At 40.9% G+C, this 8,885-nt stretch overlaps 1 pseudogene; it reads right to left on the bottom strand.

Moving 5' to 3' along the window:
- Positions 1-267: 267 nt before the first annotated feature.
- The window catches only part of LOC122240212, a 28,861-nt pseudogene continuing 20,243 nt past the window's right edge, over positions 268-8,885 (bottom strand).

Here is an 8,885-nt window from a genome sequence, read left to right as displayed (position 1 = left end):
TCTTTTTTTAAATTTTTTTTAATGCTTATTTATTTTTGACCGAGAGAGAGAGAGAGAGCTTGAGTGGGGATGGGGCAGAGAGAGAGGGAGACACAGAATCGGAAGCAGACTCCAGGCTCCGAGCTGTCAACACAGAGTCCGACGCGGGGCTCGAACTCACAGACCATGAGATCATGACCTGAGCCCAAGTCAGGCGCTCAACCGACTGAGCCACCCGGGCACCCGTTTGTCCTGATTTCTGATCACTAACTTGCTTTCCGTGAATCTTTAAATCCCCAAAGCCATGTCTTCCAGCTCCTGGAGAAAGGCTCTGTCTTGCTGCATTTTCTTGGGTTGGTGTTTTTCTAGTTGTTTCCACATGTTGGTTCTTCTGTCAGTTGTTCAATTGGTTGGAGCTTCTTGTTTAGATTCTTTGTTGTTGTTGTTGTTTTTTAATGTTTATTTAATTTTGAGAGAGAGAGGGAGACAGAGTGTGAGCGGGAGAGGGGCAGAGAGAGACAGAGGGAGACCCAGAATCCGAAGCAGGCTCCGGGCCCTGAGCTGTCAGCACAGAGCCTGACGCAGGGCTTGAACTCACGAACCATGAGATCACGACCTGAGCTGAAGTCAAACACTTAACCGACTGAGCCACCCAGGCACCCCTTGTTTAGGTTATTGATCTGCTTGTCAGTCTCCGGCTCTCGAGGGGTGAGGTGGCTGAGAAGCAGTCTCATCAGTGATGTGCCCCGGGGTGGGGGGGGTGGGCAGGAGCACGGCCAGTCAGGACTCTTGTCTCTTCTCACTCCTGCTCTTCAGCTTTCCTAGCCTCAAGTTTCCTTTAATATTGAGGGGCTGTTTTTGCTAGTGGCTTTTCATTTCCTGGTTGTGATGTTACGTTCCAAGGTGGTTCCTCCTCGCGTAGCTTAGGGTTGGTGATTGGTTTATTTCCACAAACTGGGCGCCTATAAGCCATTGCAGCTTTATGTTCGTCCCTGGGTACTTCACTTGAACTGCTTGCTAAGTCCTTGTTTTTGCTGGAAATACCCCATGCAAAAATGGGTGCCAAGAAACCTGCCATTTGATGGCTTCAGCATGTGATGGCACATACTTGTGCAACATAGAGCCAGGTTAATGCCGAAACTGGTACCCGATGTTAACATGGAACCTGGGAGGACACGTAGCTTGTTCAAATGCACTTGCCATTTGGGCACCAAGGGACATATTTAGAATCAGAAATAAGTTTGTACTTTGTAACATCCCACGCTTTTTTGTCTCTTCAGCTTTCCAAAGTAGGTAGTACTAATACGTGTCCATGAGGGCTGTCACAGATTGCATCACGACGACCGGTTCCCAAGTCAAACACAGAGTCACATTTGGCAAGTGTAAAACCATAATTTGAGCTACGTCATAAAGAGGCCAGTTTTTGGTAACTGGACTCCAGCCCGTTCTCCATTTGTTGCTGTGAACTAGTATTGGACAACGGTTGAAACGCGTCAATTAAAATGGCTCACAGCTCTCTTTACCAAGAATCTCTAAAAGCCATAAAAACAACATATGTCAGCTTCTAATAAATGGCAATAATTTTTAAATACTCCCTTTATTTACATAGAATATTTACTATTTGCTGTTTTGGCGTTTGTTTCTTTACTCAAATTATCCATGAAATGTTCAGTAAAGATAATGTTTATGATCTGATTACTATTGTAACTCCATTATTCTAAAACGGATTCTGTGGGTCTTTACGGAAGGTCTTATAAAAGGAATGACAAGATAATTGTTTGATTGGCACATGGATGGTAATGACTAGAAAAATGGCGTTGACATAAAGAAACCCATTAAGATATATGGGGCGGTTGGATACAGAAAACAAGTCAGTTATAACACCAGAAGAGTGATATCTCATTAACCCTCAAAAACAAAAGGAACACTTTTTTTTTTTAATTTCCCTAGACACTAAACCAAAAGCTACTGGTTTTTAAACCCATCAGGAAGCTCCTCTCCCTTCCCTACTTGCCTGATAATATGCCCCAGTCTATGTCAAATCTTGGTACTTACTAGGCTTTTATAGCAGATGAGAAAATAGTAAAGTTAATGTCCCTTAACAGGCATTTCATTTGTACCCGTTTCATTCTGAGTATGACAAATCCATCCAATACACTCAATCTTTACACAAAAATGATTTAAAATGGACGATTAGATGGGCACAGTAATTGAACTTTCCCCCTCGGCTATGAGAAAATCATGTCTCTAGTAATAAAGACTCTTTAAAACAACTGAATTTCAACACAAAGAATGACCTTAGAGACTGAGGGGTTAATTTCTCATTTAATTTCTCCATCTTCCCTCACTTGTACCCACCATTTGGAGTCTCTCAACCCAGCGTCTGTAATATCTTTTCCCTTAATGTCTGCACTCTGCTACTTTCCTGGTGGAAGACAGCCTTGTCCTTTCAGCCCTAGCAGACACATTATTCTACTTCCAAGTAGGTGAACGTGGCCACATATATTCTTTGTAGTTAGCGTGCTATGTGCATTTGACTCTAAACTACGTAGTGGGGGAGTTCTTCACTTTTAAAAGCGTGGGTTCCTGACTTTACTCTTTGATCTTTATAAAGCCATATGGTTCTCCTGACCTTGGATAACGTGAGAGATATTGAGCAATTGAGGATGTGCAGAGGCTGTTGAAAATCTGTCAGGAAATAACAGAGCACTAGGATGAAGGATGGAGACCACCAGCATGACCACTAGGACGGAGACCACCAGGATGGAGACCACTAGGAGGTCCACTAGGTTGGAGCTTGGAGACCACTGTCCTCACCACCCAAATCATCTGCATCTCAATTCCTTTGGATGCACCTGCAAGTGATCAGAATTGCTAGCAACAAAACAAAATATCAAACACAGTGCTTACTTTCCACTGCTGGCTTTTCCCCCTGGCTGGTCAGCAGATCACCCATGGGTGGTGGGGGGAGGGCGAAGGCACAAGCAAACCGGGTGACTGAGGGAATCTGGGACCCTAAAACCTCCTTTCCTGGGTAGGTGAATAGAATTCAGTTCAATATGTTGAAATTGATTTGTTTAATTAAAATGGGAAGGTCCTCAATTTCAAGGAGTCTAGGAAACCCAATCAAAACTTCTCTTGAGTTCTTTATATTTTTTATCTAATTCTAAATTTTATTTTACTTTAGTCATAGCTTCTGTAGTTTTTAGTACAGGAAACTGCAAAATAAATTTTAAAAATTGCGAGAAAGTAGCACTACCCAAATATCAAGTATATACAAAGAATCAGCTTGTTTCGCTCGTCTGTGTAGTTTGGCCAAAGCTGCGGAAGGGCATCCAACATAGAGTATTTTATGTTTTATTTTTCTATTCTATGAACGGTTGACAATTCTATCTTTTCTGTCCAGTGGAATTGGATAGAAAATATTCACATGACTAAATTTTTGCATATTCTATGCACTTTGTTTTTTCCATGTCCATGCCCAAATACTATTCCCAAAATAAGCCATAATGTATCTCTCTGAACAAAATCATAGAAATGTTAAATGGATTTGAGAGTTACTTTATGTGTAGGAACATTAAGAAATTCTTTTGTTTCATATATATATATGCTTATAAAACAGAAAAGAGTATGACTGTGTTTTCCTATTCATTTAGAATTGTTTCTCAAAGCTTCAAAGGCAGGTGGAGAGGTCAAATACCCATATTAGTATTTTCATTTAGTGGCAATTTTTTCATTTCACAGTGAGTAAAATATTTGAAGACTGTGATTCCATGGGTTACTGGTCTCAGGTCAAAAATAGGTGCCATGCACTTTTACAGGCGTTTGCTACATAACCATCCATCTATAATGTACCCTTAATCTTTCCTCTATGCCTTCATGAGTCTCGACAATGAATATGCCATTCACATGAATTTTGAGGGCCATCTGGATACCATGACTGCCTGGTACGGCCAGAACACAAAAAGTTGTGTTATTCCTATCACACCATAACCAACATCTTCCACACTTTGCTGAATAAGGGAGCTAAGGGGCTGAAGGCATTTTTGCAATCAGAGGATAGCTTCGTAATTTACAAAATTGTTTTCAAAACTATTAAGGCCTATCATTTCTAAATAGCTTAGAAAACATTTGGACTTGGAAGCATGTGGTCTAGGAGGGCTTAAGGGACGGTGTCCTTTAAAGGACTCAACACAGATAACTACTGTTAGTGACTGACAGTGCTAGGGACACCTGCTTGGAGGCTCTGTGTACATTTCTAATAGGAATCCTCTTGGGAACATGCACATTGACATTGCTATAAATCCACGGTCTCCCACTTTGGTTAGAGCGAAATACACTGTTATGACCTCTTTGGTTCTCAGTTGGAATGGGGCTACTGATGGCTTTTAGCAGAGAATGGCTCAGCAGTAAACCACTGCCCACAGGCTAATGTGTCTGAGAAAGTGGTTTCAGAAAGTGACAGCAGGAGATGACTGGAAAGAACCAGATGCTCTGGGAAATAACGATGTAGGCGCAACTGTCCCTCCTCCAGCTACACCTGCTCACAAGATGAGAGGCTGATAAACAGTGCGAGGGGAGGCGAGCAGGAAAAATGGTAGGGTTTTCCATTGCTTCAGAATCTGCTGAGGAATATTCCATCTGCCTTTTACAGTTTCTACATCTCATCTCCAGATCAAATTTGATTAACTGCCAACTCAACCTCCAGAATCCCCCTGTTGGAAAAGGAAGGTCATATTATGGGCACCCTCAACCAACTGAACCGTGATTTTGCCAATTCAGCAAAAGAAATGGGTTCAATTTTCATCAGACTGTAGGATTCCTCTCAGCTCTGATTTCTGTATACATTCCATATCTCTAAATTCTTTAAACTCAAAAGAATGTCCTTATCAATAAACTAAGTTCAGAGGTTATTTCTTAATAGGTTATTTCTGTGTAGTAAGGTGAATATATGAAATTCTTCATTTTTTTTCTTTCCCCACTGGAAAAATAATGGTCCACAATTTGTCTTGAACTTCAGCTCTGTTTTTTTGGCTATATGAGGCTGTTTCTGGAAATTTCATTGTAAAAATGAAAACATCAGGTATTTGTAGGTATACAAATTTCTAGTAAGTCACTGGGTGAGTGAGTTAGATATTCTCACAAATAATGTAGGGGCCAAGGGACAGGCTGTCCTAAGACGGGCAACTTTGGCATAAAGATTATTGTGAGATAGAAGCAATCAAAATCCAGCAGAGTCAGGAAAAACTCTTCACCTTTCCCTCAACTGCCTAAACAGAATCTGGACAGAGGACCCGCTCCAGGAAGAGAGCTACCATCACAGATAGCTGCATTATGATAGGAAGCAGGTATGCTGGACAGAGAGGAGCCTAGCAAGGCCACTTGGATCAAGGTCTCTTTGTCCCATGGTTTCTGCGTGGCTCGGCAAACATTTGTTTACCAAACATTGGCCCTTTTACATCTTCCTGTGGCTTGCATTCCTTACCTTTTAAGTTCCAGGTCTCTACCCCCTTTTCCTTAGTTCAGAATGACATATATACCTCATTTTGCTTGACTGTCTTTGGAATGTTTCCATGTCTGTGTGAATTCCCCATACGTATGAAATTAAATTGGCTTTTCTCCTATGAATCTGTCTCATGTCCATTTGATTTTTAGTCCAGCTAGAAGGACCGTGAGGGGCAGAGGAAGTTCTTCCTTCCCGACAACAGTCATCTGAGATGATATAAAAGAAAGAAAACAAACTACTGCGACATAATTGCTCATGGTCTATGTTAGGTATAGCATGGAAAAAGTGTTTATCAAAAAAATTTTTTTTAATGTTTATTCATTTTTGAGAGACAGACACACAGAACAAGCGGGGGAGGGGCAGAGAGAGAGAGGGAGACACGGAATCTGAAGCAGGCTCCAGGTTCCAAGCTGTCAACACAGCCTGGTATGGGGCTCGAACTCACGAACCGTGAGATCATGACCTGAGCCGAAGTTGGACACTTAACCGGCTGAGCCACCCAGGCACCCCTGGCAAAAGGCTGTCAGAATGGGGCAATTTGACCAGAAATGTGTAATAAACACTTTCTTATGCAAGTCTCTTTTATATCACACATATAAAACAGAAGATCAATACAATACAATAATATTTCTAAGATGTTGTTACGAAGGCTGGCCAAATACCTTTCGTTGTCATTAAAATTATAACAAACCTGGCATCAATCATGTTATAATGTCTCATTTTTAAAGAATGTGGGATCAGAATTAATAGGTTTTGAGCATTGTCTATTGCTCTGCAGTAAATTATTCCGAGATCTATGTACCTCTTTCCCAGAGGCTTTCTATAAAGAGAAAGAAATGCAAAATGTGTAGAGTCTCTTGGTTTGGAGATGTATAAGCCTCTATTCTATGTTTTGATTAGAGAACAGTGAAAAATACAGTCTCTTGGTGCCTCATTAAGGGAGTTTCAATCAGACGTTATCTTTGTACTGGCCTCAGATTAAATAAGGGAATTGTGACTAGACGGCTCCCATGACTGATCAGTGAGATTAATGGTATCGAATTGGGTCAGGTGTCCCTTTCCCAGCACATCCCTCTTATAAAAAGCTGTCAGCTGGTCTTCTGCATTAAACTGAGCCTTGAGCTGTGGGCAAACCCCTGCCCCTACCCCTTTGACTGTATGAGCACGCAGATTTTGTGGGTTGGGGCCAGGAGCAGCTCTCCTGAGGTGAGCACAGAAAGCGGCAGGAACAACTTTGAAGAGTTACCACAGTCGCCTTGAAGAGGCACCACCTAACAGACTATTGGACTGACTCTTTGTCTCTTCGTATCTTGAAACACTCTTCTCAAAGAAAGTCCTGGTCAGTCGGTGAAGAAGATCCCTAATTTTGCCAAATCCCAAAACGGCGCATGTACAAATTCATTTAAAGTTTTATGTGATTCGTTACGGAGTTGGTGCTGTCATGCCGTCGTCATGAACTATTGGTTGGCAAACTGACAGGGCACATTCTAATGCTGAGATAGAGGGTACCATTAGGGCACTCCCCATATGTGCAAATGCAGCTTTTGATCATCTCCCTTCCTACCTTCCTTGCTTTTATCTCATAAAGTCACATTCACTCACCCCGCACTACGACCAAACACCGAACCCTGTTACTTTCTAGCCTTACGATACTGAAGGAACAAAATATTGATGCTGGGGATTATTTAAAGAGATATAATTGTTCAGAGAAAATTGCTTGAAAGATGAAATTCCTCCTAAAATCTCTATTTATAACGATTTGTAATCTTCTTTCTAGCTAATTTCATCCAGGTGTGACTGTCCTCATTCATTATTACCACTTGGCACTTTTAAACTCAGTGGGATTTATTTTATTCCTATCAATAATTATTATTCACGTGGGCATTCACAGTGAAATTCATTCTAATGGGATTCATTAATTTATGGAGGATGTTCTCGAGTCTTCAGGCAAAAACTTAACAATTATTTCATTTCCTACTTTTAAAAATGAAATTCATACGCAGTTAATAATGTAATTAGTACGGTGTCTGAAAGACGTCAGAATTCACTGCAGCCCTATGGAAGGCAGCAAGTTACCTCTTTTGAAGAATGGGTTAATATGCAGTAAGAAATAAAATACTCATCCAGCTTTAAATTCTACTCAAAACCACAAAGCCTGGAGCTTCAATATTAAATAATGACTTTATTGCTTTGCCTAAACCATTTTTCCCTTTTCTTCAATAATTTTTTTTGTATTTTATTTTTTAATTCACCGAAATCATAGAAAATAACTCCAGATCTGTAAGCCTAAGGTGGTAATTTTAAAACTAGTTGAAGGGAAGGTTTAAATTACTCATGTTCTTTTTCACTTGTTATTTTTCTTTGGGAAACAAAGGCAAGGAGGGGACAGTCGGGATCATTGGGCCCAATTTACTGGGGAGACGAACCAGCTCGTGCTCGGGAAGACGCGGCAGGTGAGTGGCAGAGCGGACAGCCAGGCCTTCTCGTCCAGAGCAGGGCCTTCCCCCCAGCCTGTGTCCTCACCGACTGTAATATTAACTTATTCTCAGGGGTTCTTCAGTCGGGCTTTTCTCTCTATGTAAATGTAAAGTTAAAAATGCAAATTTCTCGGTTAATAAAAGGTCTGTTGTTAAAATCTGCCTTCCACTTTAAAAACTGTGGAATTAGGAAATCTAGTAAGTTGGCATAATTTGTGTGTGGCATACCCATGGCTCCCTGGCCTGGCCCCCAACTTATTTCCAGTGATGTCTTCTTCTCAGACACTCTGAGATCTAAACGGGATCACTCCGAAGGCCTGAAGGTGGGTCCCTCTCAAAAGTATTTGCAATTCTGAAGATGCAATCTTCTTTGAGGAATGCCTCTATAGTGATGGCATGTCAGATAGTCATGTCTGTAATTCAGATGAAAAGTCCTGCCTGTGGTGTCCGCCATTTTGCCACATACACTTATTCATCCGCTGTTTACATCCTATCTTGTTTTCCAAAAGGATTCGTGGCCATACCACAGCCCAAAGGAGGCCAGTGTTTCTGCACAGGTTTAGGCAAGCCTTCTGCAACATTTAGAGACTTAAGGACATCACGAGGTATGAAGCATCTAGATATTTTTAGTCATTAAGTAGTACTAAGAGCTACAGGACTGTCCCTATGGCATAAATATAGAAAAAAGGATGAATAAGTTATGACAACCACAGGCAAAAAAAAAAAAAATACAGTTAAAGAAAAATAACTACAAAGAGTAAGAAAAATGGCTAAGTATCCAAATGGCCATGATAAAAAAGAAAAAAAGTTCTGCTTATACAAAAATCAATTCAAAGCCACATACTCTAAGTCTAATAAGCTCCTTTATACTAATACGTACCAACATTTTGTCTCTCTTAGTAAATGTTAATGCAATGCAAATG

Source organism: Panthera tigris, chromosome B4, assembly GCF_018350195.1.
Source record: "Panthera tigris isolate Pti1 chromosome B4, P.tigris_Pti1_mat1.1, whole genome shotgun sequence".
NCBI lineage: Eukaryota > Metazoa > Chordata > Mammalia > Carnivora > Felidae > Panthera > Panthera tigris.
Note: the sequence above shows the minus strand (reverse complement) of the source record. Positions and strands in the feature narration are given on the sequence as shown.